At 46.2% G+C, this 21,389-nt stretch overlaps 1 protein-coding gene and 1 long non-coding RNA gene across 6 annotated transcripts in view; both read left to right on the top strand.

Moving 5' to 3' along the window:
* The window catches only part of LOC140421366 (uncharacterized), a 522,678-nt gene that overhangs the window by 288,206 nt on the left and 213,083 nt on the right, over nucleotides 1-21,389 (top strand). The window lies entirely within an intron of this gene.
* The window catches only part of LOC140419467 (uncharacterized), a 35,032-nt gene continuing 24,811 nt past the window's right edge, over nucleotides 11,169-21,389 (top strand). For all 5 annotated transcript variants that reach the window (XR_011945807.1, XR_011945808.1, XR_011945809.1 and 2 more), the window contains exon 1: nucleotides 11,169-11,268. This is a non-coding gene — a long non-coding RNA (uncharacterized lncRNA). The remainder of the gene's footprint in view (nucleotides 11,269-21,389) is intronic.

The following is a 21,389-nucleotide window of genomic DNA, read 5'->3' as shown; positions in this document are numbered from 1 at the left end:
GGTTGTGTGGTGTCGTGGTCACTGTTCTGAAGACTGGGTAGTTTGCTGCAAACAATGGTTTGTTTGAGGTTGCGCGGTTGTTTGAAGATATATTACAAATATATTCATATCTCTACTTGTCCAAATTTGTTAAAAGGATACAGAAATAATTATCTGACAGTTTATTTGGATTTCAGCCCAGAGAGGAGGGAGAGTTTGTGGGACGGGGATTTAAAACTCAGACCCTGCAGACCAGATTGCAGATGTGTTCGCGGACATGTTCAATCTCTCCCTACTCCATCCCCACCTACTTCAAGAAGATCACCATCATACCAGTGCCAGGAGAATGATAGAGAACCGGTAGCATTGTGGATAGCACAATTGCTTCACAGCACCAGGGTCCCAGGTTCGATTCCTGCTTGGGTCACTGTCTGTGCGGAGTCTGCACATCCTCCCCATGTGTGCGTGGGTTTCCTCCGGGTGCTCCGGTTTCCTCCCACAGTCCAAAGACGTGCAGGTTAGGTGGATTGGCCAGGATAAATTGCCCTTAGTGTCCAAAATTGCTCTTAGTGTTGGGTGAGGTTACTGGGTTATGGGGATAGGGTGGAGGTGTTGACCTTGGGTAGGGCGCTCTTTCCAAGAGCCAGTGCAGACTCGATGGGCCGAATGGCCTCCTTCTCCACTGTAAATTCTATGATAATCTATGATAACCCAGTGGAGTGGCTTAAGGACAATATTCTCCTTCAATGTCAGCAAAACTAAAGAGCTGGTCATTGACTTCAGGAAGCGAAGTGTCGTACACACCCCTGTCTGCATCAATGGGGCCAAGGTGGAGATGTTGACAACTTAAAATTCCTAGGTGTGCACATTACCAACAATCTGTCCTGGTCCACCCACGTCGACGCTGTGATCAAAAAAGCACAACTGCGCCTATACGTCCTCAAGAAACGAAGGAAATTGGGCATGTCCACATTGACTCTTACCAACTTCTACAGGAGCAGCATAGAAAGCATCCTATCTGGCTGTATCACAGGCTGGTATGGCAAATGCTCAGCCCAGGACCACAAGAAACTTCAGAGAGTCGTGAACACAGCCCAGTCCATCAGACAAACCTGCCTCCCATCCACTGATTCTGTCTATACCTCCTGCTGCCTTGGGAAAGCGGGCAGCATCGACAAAAATCCCTCCTGCCTGATTTATTCACTTTTCCAACTTCTCCGATTGGACAGGAGATAGAAAGGTCTGAGAACACGCACCAACAGATTCTTCTCCACTGTTACCTGATTCCTAAATTACCCTCTTATAGACTGATCTGAACTCTTCACACATCGTCTCTACGGAGTAGTACTGCACTCCTGTATGCTTCACCCAATTGGGGTTTATTTATACTAATGTTAATGACCTCTGTAACTGGGCTAGAGTTTAATATCTTGCTGTCTATTGAATAAATCAGCTTTGTCTCAAACACACAGTGTGTCAAGTCATTGCTTTCTCCAGGGGAAAAGGAAATTAACTGATGTCCTGTCACCGACTGCTCTATTTTTGGGACCACTTCTCCTTTCTAACTCCAGGCTATTTCAGTTTTATACCTTTGGTTACTCTCCATGTACAAGTCCCAGCTCCCCATACCTTCCAGAGTACCTCTCCCAGCCTTCACATCCAGGGAAGCTTTCGGTGTTAAAAACAGAAAACTCTGGAAATAATAATCCAAATTTTTCCAACTGCCAGTTGATTTTGTCCCAGACAATTGGCTTCAACTTTTCCCAACATTGATGTGAAGCTGATTGGATGTAATTACTGTGGCTGAGAACAGGGATGTAACAGTTACAATCTGTCAGTCCTTTGGAACCACTGCTCTATAAGGAGCATTGGAAGCACTGGATGTGGGATAAGCAGTTTGATAATTTAGTAACAGTGGAGGAATGGTGGTGAGGTCGAGCTGGGTGTTGTCGGTGTACATGTGAAAACGAACACCGTGCTTTTGGATGACATCACCTAGTGACAGCGCGCAGATGAGAAATAGGAGGGGCTGAGGATAGATCCTTGGGGGACACCGAGTACATGAAGTTTAGAGAAGAAAGGGAGGTTGTAGATGGGGCATTAGATTTCAAGGATGGTGGGGACAAAGATTAATTTTTAGGTTGTGTGACGACAGTGGATTTCTAGGTAAGAGGAACAGTATGAAGAGACAGAGCGGCGTGTTAATATCGGCTAAAATGAGCAAGCTGGATGTTCAGCAGTTTACTGAGAGACAGGTCAAAGGAACAAAAGGCAAGTGTCACAGACAAGATGAGCTCTGAGAGAGCATGATGGGAGATAGCAGAAAAAGAGGGGAAAGAACTTGGAAAAAGGACTTTAGAGGCAGCTTTACTGAGTGGTTTGGTGGAAGGCAGAGGAGCAGAATCAACTGATCGGATTGTTTCACTGGGTGGGATTTTCCCGCGTTTCCAGTCCTGCCAAAGGCCAACCCCATTGCGGCAGGGTCCCCATATAACTGGGCTGGTGTTTAACAGCAGCAGAAACAGACTCAAATGAATCATCTCCAGTATTTCATGTGATTAACAGGAAAATCCAATCACTGTAATCATTTGTGACCTCGCTGGTGTCTCAGCAGATGGGATGACTGAATGAATCCCTTCCCACACTTGGAGCAGGAGAACGGCTTCTCCCCGGTGTGAATTCTCTGGTGTACGGTGAGTAATGATGATTTCCTGAACCCAGTCCCACAGTGGGAGCACCTGAACGGTCTCTCCTCAGTGTGAACACGTTGATGGGTCACCAGTTCTCCAGAGCTTTTAAAGCACTTTCCGCAGTACAGGCATTTAAATGGTCTCTCGTCAGAGTGAACCCGTTGATGGGACGTCAGTTCTGCAGATCTTTAAAAGGACTTCTCACAGATCAGGCATTTGAATGAAATGAAAATCGCTTATTATCACAAGTAGGCTTCAAATTAACTTATTGTGAAAAGCCCCTAGTCGCCACATTCCGGTGCCTGTTCGGGGAGGCTGGTACGGGAATTTAACTGTGCTGCTGGCCTGCCTTGGTCTGCTTTCAAAGCCAGCGATTTAGCCCTGTGCTAAACCAGCCCCTGGGTCTCTCCTCAGTGTGAACCCATTGATGTTTCAGCAGGCGGGATGACTGAGTGAATCCTTTCCCACACACAGAGCAGATAAATGGTTTCTCACCAGTGTGAATTCGCTGGTGTTTCAGCAGGTCGACAAACTGAGTGGATCCGTTCCCACACTCCGGTAAATGATCTCCCTCCAGTGTGAACTCGCTGATGTGCCATCAGGTGGGATGACTGAGTGAATCCCTTCCCATACACACAGCAAGTGAACGACCTCGCCCCTGTGTGACCACGTTAGTGTCCTAACAGATTGGATAACTGAGTCAATCCTTTCCCACACTTAGAACATTTGATTGGCCCTCCCCATTGTGAACTCTCTGATGTTTCAGCAGGCTGGATGACTGAGTGAATCCCTTCCCATACTGAGTGCAGGTGAATGGACTGCGTCGATGAGTTTCCAGGTCAGATGGGTAACTAAATGCCTTCCCATAGTCCCCACATGTCCACGGATTGTCCCCAGTGTGACTGTGCTTGGGCCTCGACAGGCCGGAAGATCGACTGAAGACTCGACCACACACAGAACACGTGTACGGTTTCTCCCCACTGTGAACGATGCCCTTTCCTTCCATGTTCAAATCTGATGATAGTGAAGTTATGGTAAATTGAACAACTCTGTCAGACCCTGCTGTGATGTTTGGTTTCAGTTCCCAACTTCAAATCCTCTCCTGCTAATATCCTGTGAAACTGATTTCAAACAGAAAATAGAGAATGAGAGAGAACCCACAAAAAACAAAGGCAGGTTGTGAAGTTGAGCTCAATAATTATGGTCATTTGTGGGGCCAGTACTGGGGAAAAGTGACCATGAAAACTGCTGGATTTTCATATAAACCCAACTGGTTCATTAATGTCCTTCAGGGAAGGGAACCTGCCTCCCGGTCTGGATCTACACAGTCCCGGATCTCTACTTGAGGAGATGAGGAGACAAGAAGACAGAGCGAGGGAAAGGGAAGTAGTGGGAGAGTTGATGTTGTGGAGAGCGGAGGGCACAGGCGGCCTGTGAAGGATTGTACATTTCTATAACCCATCCAGAACTGTCACAGAATCTCCCAAACCATCAAGCTCCACCACCTAAAAGGAGCAGGATCGCAGGTAAATATGAACACCATAACCTCCAAGTCATACACCGTCCTGACTTGTTTGACATCCAGCACTGGATAAAGAGATAAATGTTATATATCGGAAAGACTAAAACCATTGACTTCAGTACTTGCTACGCCTTAGTCACAGACTCTATCTCTCTCCCTGGTAACTGTCTGAGATGCAAGATGATTGTTCACAACCATAGTGACATATTTCACCCCAAGATGAGTTTTCAACAACAGATTCACATCATCACCAACAACCTCTCGATCAACTTCAGTCGCAGTTCATCCACTGCTGAAACCATCATCTAGTCCTTCGGTACCTCTGGATTTAACTATCCGAACACACCCTCGCCGCTGCCCCCCCCCCCCCCCCCGCCCGCTGGGTCTGTACTCATTGGAATTCAGAAGAATGAAAGGTGGTATTATTTCAATATGTAAGATTCTATGGGAACTTGACAGGGTAGATCCTGGGAAGATGTTCTCCCTCAGTGGGGCAATCTAAAAGCAAGGAACAGTTTAAAAATTAGGAATCCCTAATTTTACAGTATATGGAGAAATGTATTCTCTCTGAGGGTCATCAGTCTTTGGAATTCCCTTCCATAGTGAGCAGTGGGGGCTTGGTTATTGAATATATTCAAGGCTGTGTTGCACACAGTTTCGATCTACAAGGGAGTCAGGAGTATGGGACAGTGGAGTGGGCAGGTAGCAAAGTGGAGTTGAGGCCACAATCAGATTAGCCATCAAATTATTAAATAGGGAGCAGACTTAATGAGCTTAATGTCCTATTTCTAATTCTAATGTTCTTACGTTTTTTGTTCATCGGACTGCCAAGCATTTGCCCATCCATTAACTCAGGTATGTTTCGTCCGAGCTGCTGTGTGCAGATTGAGATGAAAATCAACGACTCAGCGATTTTCTCTGCTGGTCACTGGGACCCTGAAGCCCCGCCCCTCTGTCTGCGTAAACAATACAGTGCCGCATGCGCACTTCTCCTGCTGAAACAAGATGGTCTTCAAACCTGGGCCTATTCTCAGGAAAAAGCCTCCGATATACAAACTTCGGACCTGCGGGTGATATTTGGGCTTGGGGCCATCCCGGGTGTTCATGAAGCCTCCGCTCCCTCCCCACCCTCACCTCCCTTCATTCCTCCCTCCGCCCCGCACGCTCTCTCCCATTGACAAAAACCTCTCCTGCTCTCACCCGCCTCTGAGCAAGGTGACACTGCGCATGTTCCGGAGAGTTCAGCACTGCGCCTGCGCGACCTCCCGCAGTGAATAGGGCACATTCACACCCGCAAGGGATGCTGGGTAATAATAGCGCCATTGAAGCATCCAAGCAAAAGAAAAATGATTTCTTACGCAACTGAAATGAATTAACAAATTCAACAGATAAACTATTGCGAATATCTGCGCAAATTAAGGGGTTATTCCTGGTGTGATCGAGTAGATGATTGATGTAGCATCCTCTCTGTTACAGGCACTGGAGAATACTGCCTATCCCAACACCTACTCGACCCGTTAGACACTGTTCAATGGGAGATAAAGTGATGTTAAAAATATTTCTAAAAGTGTCTGACTAAGGCTCAATCACTGTGGTGCAATTGGTCAGCTATTAAGACAATGGTTGGTGGTCCGAGACCATCCGTGTTGAAGCTCACGAATTCTGTCCCAATCAGTATTCATTGTCACAGTTTCAGGTTATCAATGGGTACTGAAACTACAAGAAATCCCCAATACGTTCAGAACTAGTGACATCCGGTGAGTTCCCACACCTGTGTTACTGAATGAATATTCATTTAAAATATAACATCAAAATAACAGACTATTTAAATACAACCCACTAGAAAGCTATGAAGTTATTTGATTTCAATAAACTCATCAATGATTCGCTCATTTCCAGCTCCACAATGAGGAGAACCCGGATAAGCAGTAACAGAATAGAAATTGGACACATTGCAGTGAGATAGTTCAAATGAGTGAAATGTTGAACGGCTCCGAATCTGGTCTGACATTAGATCAGTTTTTCTGCCACTTGACTGTGTTTTTCAGCTGAATTGGACTTCCACAAAGAAAGATCATAGAATTTACAGCACACACACAGGGTAGAATAGGTTTGAAGACCATCTTGTTTCAGCAGGAACAGTGCGCATGCGGCACAGGCTTGTCTGTGTAGGGGGCTGGGCTTCAGGGTCCCAGTGACCAGGAGAGAAAATCGCAGAGTCGTTGATTTTCATCTCAATCTGCACACGGAACGTGCAGACTCCGCACAGACAGTGACCCAAGCGGGAATTGAACCTGGGACCCTGGAGCTGAAGCAATTGTGCTAACCACCATGCTACCGTGCTGCCCGAAAGATGTGAAGCACAATGAGACTGTAAGGTTTGACACTGTGGGCCGTTCAGCTCCATACACTGCATTGTTTCTGTAGTGAGCTGCGATCACGTTTCACTCCCGATACAAAAGGATCCCGGTTACAAACAGTCAAGTTAGCAATACTGGGAAGTACTTCCCCTATTGACAACCGGAGCTGTATGATAGTGAATGCTGGTGAGGGAAAGCAAACACATCTTCATCCTTGGATGGACTGCAACCAAGGAGAAAGGTCATGGAGATGAAAATGAGTTTGTTTTCCTGTGCACAAATGTCACTTGGGTTTTTGCAGCATATTCGGTCTTTGAGGCAGAATGCTGATCGACTTTGGACTGCAATTAAAGTATCCTTTGGTTCAATTTGATCCCAGAAGGTGGCTCATTCATCTCGGGGTTTGATTCTCGCTTTGGGTCGTTCAGTCTCGGAGCTTGTGAGAGGTCCGGCGTTTAAATCCTGGAGAGAGCCTTTTAGTGTTGTTTTTCTCTTGACCAAGGCACAGATATTGTTCATTTCTTTGCAGAAGAGAGGGTGGGGTGAGTCACAGAAACATAGAAAATAGGAACAGGAGGAGGCCATTTGGCCTATTGAGTCTGATCCGTCATTCATTATGATCCTGGCTGATCATCCAATCAATAGCCTGACCTAGCCTTTCCCTCATATCCTTTTACCCCATCACCCTAAGTGCTGTATCTAACTGCTTCTTGAAGACATGCAATGTTTTGGCTTGAACGACTTTCTGTGGAGGCGAATTCCTCAGGCAAACCACTCTCTGGCGGAAGAAATTTCTCCTCATCTCTGTTCTAAATTGTCTCACCCGAACCCTCAGACTGTGACCCCTAATCCTGTGCAGTCCTGTCAGAATTTTGTAGGTTTGAGATCCCCCTCATTCTTCTGAACTTCAACGAATATAATCCTAACTGACTCAATATCGTCTCATACGTCAGCATCACCATCCCAGGAATTAGTCTGGTAAACCTTCTCTGCACTCCCTCTACAGCAAGAACATCCTTCCTCAGATAAGGAGACCAAAACTACACACAATATTCTAGGTATGGCCTCACCAAGGCCCTGTATAATTGCAGCAAGACATCCCTGCTCCTGTAAACGAATCCTCTTGCTTTGAAGGCCAACATAACCTTTGCCTTTTTACCCTCTGCTGAAACTGCATAGCTACATTCAGTGACTGGTGTTTAAGGATACCCAGGTCTCATTGCACATTCCGCTCTCCTAGTTTATAGCAATTCAGATAATAATCTGCCTTCCCCTTTTTGCTACCAAGGTGGATTCACATGAGGTTTGGTTTGAGAGCCTGAGAACACACTGCAGGGAATCTATCAGTGGAACATTGTGCAGTCATCAGCAAACATCTCTACTTCTGACCTTATGATGGAAGGAGGCCATTGATGAAGCAGCTGAAGATGGCTGGGCCCAGGACACAACCCTGAGGAACTCCTGCAGTCATGTCCTGGAGCTGAGATGATTGATCTCGAACAACCAATTTTAATCCTGCCTGAGACAGCAAGAGGGCTGACGGAGCTGGAAAACGTCACTTTCATTTCAATTTGACCGGATTTTACTCGTATGCCCTGAGTTACAATTAGCAGAGTGTGAGTCATTTCCTCCATTTTGTCATCCACTGAATAGGGAATGAAGGCTCGGGAAAGTCAGACACACTGAAACCAATTGCTGGGCAGCAAGTGTCAAAGTGCCAGAGTCTTAGTAGGTTTATATTGAAGTGGAAATTTATTCAGAGAGATCGAGTCTGAGCTGGAATTTGTTGGGATGGAATTGATCAAATATCCAAAGTGGAGAATTGAACTGACTGGAGAGCTGGATCTTAACGCTGACCTCCCGGACCTCGGCCTCCTGAAATGTTCGAAAGAAGCTCAACAAACACTCGAGGAACAGCAGCGCATCTTTCCACTGGGCTCAATACAGCTTTCACACTCAGAGTGTTCAACAGTTTCACGCTGTAAATTCTGCCCCCATTTTGTTTGCCTTTACATCGCAGATTTGGGTTTGAATCTTGTTTCCACTTGTTCTTTGTGTCCCGGCGGCAGTTGTTGATCAATCTGCCATTGACAGCTCCTCCAGACACATCTTTTGTTTCTTTGTTTCTTCCATTGCGCTAACAGAGAGCTGGCACAGACACGGCAGCCCGAATGGCCTCATTCTGTGGTGTAATTATTCTCTGATTCGATGCTAACCTCACCCTGTGGTCAGGGAACCCTAGGCCTTTTCTCATTTAATATCTCCTGACTTGCCCCCCATCAGAGCCCTTTCCTGTTGTCCTGTTGCTCCCTCCGGGATTTCACTTGCTTCTAATTTTCCACATTTTTAACCTATCTTGGTTTTAATGGAAGGCCAGGGAGGTAAAATCGAATTTTGTTTCCCTGTCCACAAATGTTGCCTGACTTCCTGAGTTTTCCCAGCATTTTCCGCAGATATCTGATTGGGTGTGGATGGCAATGAAAGTATCTCTTGGTTCAATCAGCTCCTTGTTACCGGCTCGTTGGTCTCGGGGTAAGATTCTCGCTTCGGGGTTTTGTGCTGCACGAAAATGTGAGAGGTTCAAATCCCGGACGAGCCCTTTGACGTTGTTTCTTATTGGCCAAGCAACATGTTTTCTTCATTTCTTTCCGGTGCAGACGGCAGGATTCATTCACATTGGGTTTGCTTTGAGAAGCTGAGCTCACACTGCAGGGAACCAATACGTTCCCGAGAAAATCGAAACATTTTCAAAAAGCTTGACTATGTGAGTGGACATTCACTTATCTTCATTCACTAATCCAGGTGACTCCATGGTGGTGGATTCAGGCAGCTGTCTGTCAGTTTCATTTGATTCATTCGGGGATGTGAACATCGCTGCGAGGCCAGGATTTATTACCCAGAATTATTCGCTATTGAGAAGGTGGTGGTGAGCTGCTTCCTGAACCGCTGCAGTCCATTCGTGTCCGTACACCCACAGTGCTGTTAGGTAGGGAGTTCCAGGATTCTGTCCCAGTGACAGTGAAGGCACAGCCGATACATTTCTAAGTAATAATAATCTTAATTATTGTCACAAGTAATCTTACATTAACAATGCAATGAAGTTACTGTGAAAATGGTCAGGATGGGGAGTGGCTGGGAAGGGAACTTTCAGGGTGTCGGGGTCTTGGGTTTGGAAGGTGCTGTCTAAAATGCCTTTGGTGAGTTCCTGCACCCATCCAGACAAGTGGAGAGTATTCCATCACACTCCTGACTTGTGCCTTGTAGATGGTGGACAGGTTTTGTGGGGTTAGGAGGTGAGTGACTCGCTGCAGGATCCCAGCCTCTGACCTGCATTTGTCGCCATTGAACGAATTTGTGCCGAGTCAAAATAGGAGCATCTGTGTCCCTGCTCAGTGTGCCGGGAATTTTCAGCACTTCTGCTTCTCCTGAATGCATTTTGAGGTACATGTCAGAGCAAGTGACACATGCTTGAAAGTTATTATATTCAGGTAATATTGGACAGTGGATTCACTGGGGGAGTGGTTGGTGGTTGAATAGTGTAATTGGCTCCAGATCAGTAAAGCAGAGAACCAGGCTGGAGCTCTGGGGACCGGGGTTCTACGCGGCAGATTAACTCAGTGACTCAATTCAAGGGCAATTCAAGATTGATGTAAATGAATAAAGAAAATGTCAATCATGTAACTTTTCCACACACGGAAATGAATGGGGTTTGACAATGTTTTTGTGCAGGTTTAAACCGAGGGCCTTTATGTGTGAAGCTAACATGATAATCACTACACCACAGAAACAAGGAACAGCGCTTAGCGCACTGACCGAGAATAGCAAACTGTGCGTCCTTATTGCACTGAAGAACCTTCTATTGTCAGAGTACCATTCAACTGAAAACTTCGACAAGTGGCGGAGAAGTTGATCTGATATTAGAATCATAAAATGTCAGCAAATTAGAAAACCATTCAGAATTAACACGTGTGAACTCTGGTTGATTTCTGCCAGTCTCCATCGCAGGGTATCATTTGAAACTTTGCGGGTGTAAGGTAATGTATTCGCTTAACTATTGAACAACGTAAGAAGTCTTACAACACCAGGTTAAAGTCCAACAGGCTTGTTTCGATGTCACTAGCTTTCGGAGCGCTGCTCCTTCCTCAGGTGAATGAAGAGGTATGTTCCAGAAACATATATATAGACAGATTCAAAGATGCCAGCCAAATTGATTGAACAACAAATAGCAAGGATACAACTCATCTGCAAATTTAGACGAGTAACGTCAATAATGTTTCGAATAAGGGACATTCCCGTCACCATTGTCCCCTTCCCCCCACCTGAGCAATCTGCTCCCTGTTCCTACTGTCCTTTGGCTCCCTGCTTACCTTTGTTCTGCCATTAACACATTCTAATCTCTTAATGCGCCACTATCAGCACCTTTCTTAGCCTTGATCACCGCCTTTTGCATTCCCTTTGTCTTTCCTTCCAAGACATCACAGTCATCCTCCACCTATCGCTGGCCCGCTATCCAGCCCCAATGTCCCACTCCCCGCCCCCCCCCCCCCCCTCCCCCCGCCACACGCCACAGTATAAATCTGACCCATTTCCAGTTCTCCAGCTTTGACAAAGATTCATCCAGACTGGAAACGACAGCTGCCATCTCGCTCCACAGAGGCTGTGAGACCACTGAGAGTGTCCAGTATTTGTGTTTCTGATTCAGATTCCAGCATCCGCAGTAAGTTGCTTTTATTGTACATTTAGACATATTTGAAATGGTGATTAAAAATGTTCATCTGCATCGCCATTAATCTGCAAACCCATTAAATTCTGTTGTGCATGAACAAATTGCTAATATGTGAACAGTGTCAAAATGGGAACATCTTTTTTCTTCTCATTGCGTCCTGAACATTCAGGTAATATTCAGTTTCAAAATTAATTTGCAAACTTTCCTCACACTAAATGAGACAGATGTCTCAACTTTAAAAAAATAAATTTAGGAATACCGAATTAATTTTTTTCCAATTAAGGGGCAATTTAGCGTGGCCAATCCGCCTAACAGACATGGGGAGAATGTGTAAACTCCACACGGACAGTGACCTGGGGCCAGGATCGAACCCCAGTAAATGTCTCAACTGACAAGACTATAAGATACAGAACTTCGTCTGCACTTCAAAATGTAAAAGCATTTGTTCAGCAATACTTTCTGTTCAATCATGTAATGCGCCATTACTCAGAGCAGCATGGTGGGGCAGTGGTTAGCACTGCTGCCTCCCGGCGCTGAGGTCCCGGGTTCGATGCCGGCTCTGGGTCACTGTCCGTCTGCCTGTGTTTGCGTGGGTTTCACCCTCACAACCCAAAGATGCGCAGGCTAGGTGGATTGACCACGCTAAATTGCCCCTGAATTGGGTACACAAAATTTTTTTAAAAATGTTTTATTACTCCAAACTTAATATTATTGGAAAGTAATGCCCTGATTTGAAATCGCGACTCTGAAATATAGAACATTGAATTGCAAACAGGACTGACAGAGAAAATAAATCGAATCACCGGGTACTACAGGTTCCCTTGTGTTCATTTGAGATTAACCACAGTCAGCCTTTAAACACAATGAAATACCTTCACACGTCAGAGATTTAAGAATGATATGTTCATTATATTTTACAACACCAGGTTAAAGTCCAACAGGTTTGTTTCGATGTCACTGGCTTTCGGAGCGCTGCTCCTTCCTCAGGTTCCTCAACTTATCCGCCACTTGTCTAAGTTTTCAGTTGAATAGTACTCTGACAATAGAAGGTTCTTCAGTGCAATAAGGACGCACAGTTTACTATTCTCGGTCAGTGCGCTGCTCCTTCCTCACATTCACCTGAGGAAGGAGCAGCTCTCCGAAAGCTAGTGACATCGAAACAAACCTGTTGGACTTTAACCTGGTGTTGTAAGACTTCGTACTGTGCTCACCCCAGTCCAACGCCGGCATCTCCACTTCATTATATTTGACCCTCCTTGGGCAGCACAGTGGTTAGCATTGCTGCCTCACAGCGTCGAGGTCCCACGTTCGATCCTGCCCTGGGTCACTGTCCGTGTGGAGTTTGCACATTCTACCTGTGTTTGCGTGGGTCTCACCCCCACGATATGCAGAGTAGGTGGATTGGCCACGCTAAATTGCCCCTAAAATTGGGAAAAAATTAATTGGGTACTCTAAAAAAAATTTTTTTTAAACTTTATTTGACCCTCTTTGTTCTGGGTGTGAAACATTCTGCAGCCTAAATCCCGTTCATGTATAAGAAAGGAGGGGTGACAGCAAATCCGCACTGAGCCTGGATTTCCACAGCCCCCTGAGTGGCTTTTCCTGTTTCTCCATCATTAAGGCCGAATTGTTCAAAAAGGTAGTTCAGTTAAGTCTTTGGCTTTTCCTCTAATTCAGTTACAGTATCGTTTTTGTCTGTCCTTTTGAGTACACAATATTATAAGACATCCTTCAATCAGGCCTGTTGCATTTGCTGCTCCCAATGCCATCTACTCTACATTGGAGAGACTAAATGCCGACTGGGTGACCGCTTTGCAGAACACCGTCGCTCCATCCACAAGCTGGAGGCAGACCCTCCTGTCACTTGTTATTTCAACTCACTGTCCTGCTCTCATGTCCGATCTTGGCCTGCTGCAATGTTCCCATGAAGCTCAGCACAAAGCCGAGGAACAGCCCCTCACCCTCCGATTAGACATGTGGATTTTACCGTCTGTTCAACAACTTCAGACTGTGAACTCTCTCCTCCCCCTTCACCACCTTCCACTGATCTGTTTTCCCCTTAACATTGCCCCCAGCTCCTGAGCAATCCGCTCCCTGTTCCTACTGTCCTTTGACACACTGCTTACCTTTGTTCTGCCATTAACACATTCTAATATCTGAATGCGGCACTATTAGCAGCCTTTTTAGCCTTGATCACCGTCATTTACATTCCCTTTGTCTTTCCATGACATCTTTGTCCGGCCATCTATCCAGCCCCAATGATCCACTCCCCTGCCGCCCCCCCCCCCCCTCTCTCTCCACCCCCAACAGTATAAATCTGAATCAAAGCAAATTACTGCGGATGCTGGAATCTGAAACGAAAGAGAAAATGCAGGAAAATCTCAGGAGCTCTGGCGGCATCTGTAGGCAGTCATGGGCAGCACAGTAGCACAAGTGATTAACACTGTGGCTTCACAGAGCCAGGGCCCCAGTTTGGATTCCCTGCCGGGTCACTGTCTGCGTGGAGCCTGCACGTTCTCCCCATGTCTGCGTGGGTTTCCTCCGGGTGCTCCGGTTTCCTCCCACAGTCCAAAGATGTGCAGGTTAGGTGAATTGGCCATGATTGATTTGATGATTCTATGATAAAATGACCTTCGTGACCAAAAAGGATAGGAGGGGTTATCGGGTTACGGGGATAGGGTGGAAGTGAGGGCGTAAGTGGGTCGGTGCAGACTCGATGGGACGAATGGCCTCCTTCTGCACTGTATGTTCCATGTTCTATCTATAGGGAGAGAAAAGAGCTAAGTTTCGAGCCCAATGGCTCTTTGACTTTGACAAAGACATTGGACTTCCTACAGATGCTGCCAGACCTGCTGAGATTGTCCAGCATTTTCTCTTTCTCTTCAGTATAAATCTGACCCAATCTCCAGTTCTCCAGCTTTGACAAAGAGTCACCCAGACCCGGAACGACCGCTGCCATCTCGCTCCACAGAGGCTGTGAGACCTGCTGAGATTGTCCAGTATTTTCTGTTTTTGTTTCAGATTGAAGCATCCACTGTAAGTTGCTTTTATCTTACTGTTAGACATGTCTTTAAGACCGAGATAGATAGATAGGTTATTGATTAATAAGGGGATCAGGGATTACAGGGAGAAGGCGGAGACTGGGGATTAGAACAATATCAGCCCTGTTTGCGCATTTTTCCTGTCTCTGCATGGATTTCACCCCCACAACCCAAAGATGTGCAGCACAGGTGGATTGGCCATGTTAAATTGCCCCTTAATTGGAAAAAATGAATTGGCATTCTAAATTTAAAAACAAAGATCCCCCCTCATCCTTCTAAACTCTAACGAGTACAGATCCAGAGTCCTCACCCGTTCCTCATACGACAAGCTCTTCATTCCAGGGATCATTCTTGTGAACCTCCTGGACCCTTTCCAAGGCCAGCACATCCTTCCTTCGATACAGGGCCCAAAACTGGTCATAATACTCCAAATGGGGTCTGACAAGAGCATCTTTAGCCTCCGAAGTACATCCCTGCTCTTGTATTCCAGCTCTCTTGACATGAATGCTAACATTGCATTTGTCTTCCTAACTGCCCACTGAACCTGCGCGTTAACCTTAGGAGAATCATGAACAAGGACTCACAAGTGCATTTGTGCTTCTGATTTCCTAAGCATTTCCCCATTTAGAAAATAGTCTATGCCTCCATTCCTCCTTGCAAAGTGCATAACCTCACACTTTTCAAATACTACTTCCTCAATACTACTTGTCCCTCTACAGATCTTTGTATCATCTGCAAACTTACAGTGCCTCCAGATCATTAATGTATATTGTGAAAAGTTGTGGTCCCAGCACAGACCCCTGAGGCACACCACTAGTCACCAGCTGCCATCCTGAAAAATACCTCTTTATGCCCATTTTCTGCCAGTCAGCCACTCCTCTATCCATGTCAGGATCTTACCCTTAACACCATGGGCTCTTAACATAGTTAACAGTCTCCTATGCGGCACCTTTTCAAAGGCCTTCTAGAAATCTAACTTCCTTGTTACCTCCTCAAAGAACTCTTAACAGATTTGTCAGCCATGACCTCCCTTTGACAAAGCCGTGTTGACTCAGTCCTATTTTATCATGCACTTCCAGGTACGTGCAATCTCATCTTTAATAATGGACTCTATATTACCAATGACCAAAGTCAGGCTAACCGGCCTATAATTTCCCATCTTCTGCCTCCCTCATTTCTTAAACAGCGGTGTTACATTAGCCACTTTCCAGTCCTCAGGGACTCTTCCTACCTTCAATAATTCCTGAAAGATCACCACCAATGCCTCCACAATCTCCTCAGCTATCTCTTTTTGGACCCTGGGATGTAATCCATCTGGTCCAGGTGATTTATCCACCTTCAGACCTTTCAGTTTATCGTGAACCTTCTCCTTAGTGATGGCCACTGCACTCACCTCTGCCCCCTGATTCTCCTGGAGCTCTGGCATTTCACAGGTGTATCCCACCATGAAGACTGATGGAAAGTAACTATTCAGTTACTCTGTCATTTTTTTTGTTTCCTATTATTACTTCTCCTGCCACATTGTCCAGTGGTCGAATGCCTATTTTTGCCTCCCTCTTAACTTTTACATATTGAAAGGCATATATATACCTTTTATATATTGAAAAATACTCTTCCTATCTTCTTTTATATTACTTGCTAGCTTGCACTCATATTTCATCTTCTCTCCACTTATTGCTTTTTTAGTTGTCCTCTGCTTGCTTTTAAAGGATTCCCAATCCTCTGGCTTCCCACTAATCCTCACCACTTTGCATGCTTTTTCGTTTGCTTTTATGCTGTCCTTGACTTCCCTCGTCAACCATGGATGCCTTGTTCTCCCTTCAGCATGTTTTCTCCTCCTTGGGATGAATTTCTGTAGTGCCTAAATCAAGTCTGCCTAATTACACATCACCAAATCTAGAATTGCCTGGTCCCTTGTATGCTCTGTTAAAAGCTGCTCCAAAATTGAAGGAGCTGGGAGTGAAGTATGGGCTGGAGCAGGGGGAAATATTTAGATACATGCAGGTTCGAGACTTTGCCAGAAAGGAGATACAGAGCTTCCCAGTAGAGCCAGCTTCCACATTGCTGGAGGAGGTGCTGATGACAGGGGGACTGGAGAAAGGGGGTAGTATCGATGTTTTACGGGGCTATTTTGGAGGAGGAAAAGGCTGCACTAGAAGGGATCAAGGCAAAGTGGGAGGAAGAGTTGGGAGTGGGTATGGAGATGGGGTTCTGGTATGAGGTGCTGTAGAGGGTGAACGCCTCCACCTCGTGTGCGAGGTTGGGGTTGACACAGCTGAAGGTGGTGTATAGAGCATACCTTACAAGGGTGAGGATGAGCCGGCTCTTTGAGGGGGTAGAAGATGTGTCTGAACGTTAAGGGGGAGGCCCCGCAAACCACATTCATATGTTTTGGTCCTGTCCAAAACTGGAGGATTACTGGAAGGAGGTTTTTAGGGTAATCTCTAAAGTGGTACACGTGAATCTGGACCCGGGCCCTCGGGATGCCATATTCGGGGTGTCGGACCAGCCAGCGTTGGAAACGGGCGCGGAGGCAGATGTTGTAACCTTCGCCTTATTGATCACCCAAAGACGGATCCTGTTAGGGTGGAGACCAACCTTTCCACCTTGTGCCCTGGCACGGCCGGGGGGGGGGGGCGGGTGGTGGTACCTGCAGGAATTCGTGACTCTTGAAAAGGTCAAATTTGAACTGAGGGGAAAGGGTTCTACAATTCATGGCCGTTATTCATTGTGCACTTTTGAGAATTGGATTACATCGAACATTAGTGGGTTTGGGGCAGAGGGTCTATGTGCGTTAATGGTGACTATGGGTGATTCCTGATTCTTTTTTGTCATTTGTTTATGTTACCATGTGGGCTAATGTTTGGGGTTTGGTGGGAGGATGGGATTGTTGTTATTGTTATGGGGAGTGACATTACATTCATTACTGATTATTATTTATTGTTGGAAGTAAATCTGGGAGAAAATGTGAAAAAGGAGGAATATAAAAAATATTTTTTACAAAAAAGCTGCTCCCCCAAAAACATCTCCCTTTGCTATTCCACAAATTACTTTTCTGGGGATCCACTACCAACCTGATTTTCCCAGTCCACCTACATATTGAAGTCCCCCATCATTATTGTAATATTGCATTTTTTACGTGCTTTCTCTATCTGAGTGCTGAATTTGGGTGCGTTTGAGTGCTAAAGTGAGAGTTTGGTGACTGAGGTAGTTGGGTGAGGAGGGAGTAAAGTGCTCCTTTCATTTAATTTTCTACATTTCCTCAAAGAGCGTGAAGGGGGCCGGGAGTTTAAAGAGTGTGCAGCTGACTGGGAGCAGAGTCAGAGGGCGGAGCTCCAGTTGCTCCACAGTGTTATATTCTGTATGGTAAGATGGGATGGAGGCTAGGGCAGTTGCATGCTCCTCCTGCAGGATGTGGGTGGTGAGGGATACCACCGGTGTCCCCGCTGACTATACCTGCGAGAAGTGCACCCAACTCCAGCTCCTCAGAGACCGTGTTAGGGAACTGGAGTTGGATGAACTTTGGATTAACCGGGAGGCAGAGGGTGTAATAGAGAAGAGTTACAGGGAGGTAGCCACACACAAGGTACAGGACAAGAGTAGCTGGGTTACAGTCAGTGGAAAGAAACGAACGGGCAGACAGTGCAGGGCTCCCTCGTGGCCGTTCCCCTTCAAAACAAGTAAACCATTTTGGATGCTGTTGGGGGGTATGACCTACCGGGGAAAGGCCCTAGTGGTCAGGTCTCTGGCACCGAGTCTGGCTCTGGGACTCAGAAGGGAAGTGGGGGGAGAATAAAAAAGCAATAGTGATAGGAGACTCAATGGTTAGGGGAATAGATTGGGGATTTTGTGGGCACGAGCGAGACTCCCAGAAGGTATGTTGCCTCCCGGGTGCCAGGGCCAGGGATGTCTTGGATCGTGTCTTCAGGATCCTTAAGGGGGAGGTTGAGCAGCCAGAAGTCGTGGTACACATTGGTACCAACGACGTAGGTAGGAAAAGAGGGGTGGATGTAATAAACACGTTTAGGGAGTTAGGCTGGAAGTTAAAATCCAGGACAGACAGAGTTGTCATCTCTGGTTTGTTGCCAGTGCCACGTGATAGCGAGGCTAGGAATAGGGAGAGAGTGCAGTTGAACACATGGCTGCAGGAATGGTGTAGGAGGGAGGGCTTCAGGTATTTGGATAATTGGAGTGCATTGTGGGGAAGGTGGGACTTGTACAAGCAGGTCGGGTTGGATCCGAACCAGAGGGGCACCAATATCCTAGGAGGGAAGTTTTCTAGTACTCTTCGGGATGGTTTAAACTAATTTGGCAGGGGAATGGGAACTGGACCTGTACTCCAGCAACTAAGGTAGCCAATGTTCAGGACGTCAAAGCATGTAGTGGGGGAGGTAACTCTGACAAAGGAGAGTACTTGCAGGCACGGAGATGGGTTGAAGTGTGCATACTTCAATGCAAGAAGCATCAGGAATAAGGTGGGTGAACTTAAGGCATGGATCGGTACTTGGGACCACGATGTGGTGGCCATCACGGAAACTTGGATAGAAGATGGGCAGAAATGATTGTTGGAGGTTCATGGTTATAGATGTTTCAATAAGATTAGGGAGGGTGGTAAAAGAGGTGGTGTGGGGGCGGGGGGGGGGGGGTTGCATTGTTAATTAGAGATAATATAACAGCTGCAGAAAGGCAGTTTGAGGAGGATCTGCCCACTGAGGTAGTCTGGGTTGAAGTCAGAAATAGGAAAGGAGCCGTCACCTTGTTGGGAGTTTTCCATAAGCCCCCCAATAGCAGCAGAGATGTGGAGAAACAGATTGGGAAACAGATTTTGGAAAGGTGCAGAAGTCACAGGGTAGTAGTCATGGGTGACTTCAACTTCCCAAATATTGAGGGGAAACTCTTTCGATCAATAGTTTGGATCGGGTGGTGTTTGGGCAGTGAGTTCTCCCAATGAGCCAGTGAAGACAGAGCCAGGAGTGAGACACAGCTAAGAGTGAGTTTGAGAATTTGAATCTAGGTGGGAATTCGAAGCTGGGTGGGGAGGAAGTGCTTTTTATCCCTGGTAAGTACTGTTTCTGTTTTTCTGTTTCTTTTCATTGGTATATTTATTTATTTTTTCTTTGTTGTTTTTTTTGTTGGAATTGTAGTTGTTGAAGTTAACCGAAGGTTTAAGACATGGCAGGAGATCTCAGACCCGTGTCATGCTCCTCATGTGCGATGTGGGAGCTCAGGGACACGTCCACTGTCCCTGGCTCCTTCACGTGCAAGAAGTGTGTCCAGTTGCAGCTCCTGTTAGACCTTTTGACGGCTCAGGAGCTGCGGATGGACTCACTTTGGAGTGTCCGCGATGCTGAGGACGTCATGGATAGTTGGGGACCAAGGGCAATGTGTCCAAGTTTGCAGACGACAAGATAAGTGGTAAAGCAAAAAGTGCAGAGGATACTGGAAGTCTGCGGAGGGATTTGGATAGGCTAAGTGAATGGGCTAAAGACCCATTCCCAGACCGGCAGGTGGAATACAATGTTGACAAATGTGAGGTTATCCATTTTGGTAGGAATAACAACAAAAGGGATTATTATTTAAATGATAAAATATTAAAACATGCTGCTGTGCAGAGAGACCTGGGTGTGCTAGTGCATGAGTCACACAAAGTTGGTTTACAGGTGCAACAGGTGATTAAGAAGGCAAATGGAATTTTGTACTTCATTGCTAGAGGGATGGAGTTTAAGACTAGGGCGGTTATGCTGCAATTGTATAAGGTGTTAGTGAGGCCAACCTGGAGTATTGTGTTTAGTTTTGGTCTCCTTACTTGAGAAAGGACGTACTGGTGCTGGAGGGTGTGCAGAGGAGATTCACTAGGTTAATCCCAGAGCTGATGGGGTTGGATTACGAGGAGAGGTTGAGTAGACTGGGACTGTACTCGTTGGAATTTAGAAGGATGAGGGGGGGATCTTATAGAAACACATAAGATTATGAAGGGAATAGATAGGATAGATGCGGGCAGGTTGTTTCCACTGGCGGGTGAAAGCAGAACTAGGGGGCATAGCCTCAAAATAAGGGGAAGTAGATTTAGGACTGAGTTTAGGAGGAACTTCTTCACCCAAAGGGTTGTGAATCTATGGCATTCCTTGCCCAATGAAGCAGTAGAGGCTCATTCATTAAATGTTTTTAAGCTAAAGATAGATAGTTTTTTGAAGAATAAAGGGATTAAGGGTTATGGTGTTCGGGCCGGAAAGTGGAGCTGAGTCCACAAAAGATCAGCCATGATCTCATTGAATGGTGGAGCAGGCTCGAGGGTCCAGATGGCCTACTCCTGCTCCTAGTTCTTATGTTCTTCTTATGTACCAGCCAATTTCAATGCGCGCTACAAGCTCATTTAACCTGTTCCGTATACTGCACGCATTAAGGTACAGCACCCTCATTCCTGCATTGATCACCTCCCTTCTCACACTTGTCATCTTTTTTGCTCTGCCTGGGGGTGATGTAGTCCTCTTATTTTTGTTCTTTATTTCCCCTCGAGTTATTACACCTTCTAAGCTAACACCCTGGTTCCCAACCCCCTGCCATACTATTTTAAATCCTCCCGAGTGACTAGCAAACCTCCCAGCCAGGATATTGGTGTCCCTCAAGTTGAGATGCAACCCGTCCTTCTTGTACAGGTCCCTCCTGCCCCAGAAGCGATCCCAATGGTCAAGAAACCTGAAACCCTCCCTCCTACCCCACTGGTTTCACCACGTGTTTAGCTGCACTGCCCTCCTATTTCTAGCCTCACTGGCACACTGCACAGGGAGTAATCCTGAGATTACAACCCTGGAGGTCCTGCTTTTTAGCTTGCTGCCTAACTTACTGAATTCCTTCTGCAGGACCTCATCACTCTTTCTGCCGCTGTTGTTAGTTCCTATGCGTACTACGACCACTGGCTGTTCACCCTCCCCCTTCAGGGTGTCCTGTGTTTGTTCAGGATCATTCTTGTGAACCTCCTCTGGACCCTTTCGAAGGCCATCACATCCTTCCTTAGTTATGGGGCCCGAACTGCTCACAATATTTCAAATGTGGTCTGAACAGAGCCTTAGA

The sequence above is a fragment of the Scyliorhinus torazame genome, chromosome 5 (genome assembly GCF_047496885.1).
Source record: "Scyliorhinus torazame isolate Kashiwa2021f chromosome 5, sScyTor2.1, whole genome shotgun sequence".
NCBI lineage: Eukaryota > Metazoa > Chordata > Chondrichthyes > Carcharhiniformes > Scyliorhinidae > Scyliorhinus > Scyliorhinus torazame.
Note: the sequence above shows the minus strand (reverse complement) of the source record. Positions and strands in the feature narration are given on the sequence as shown.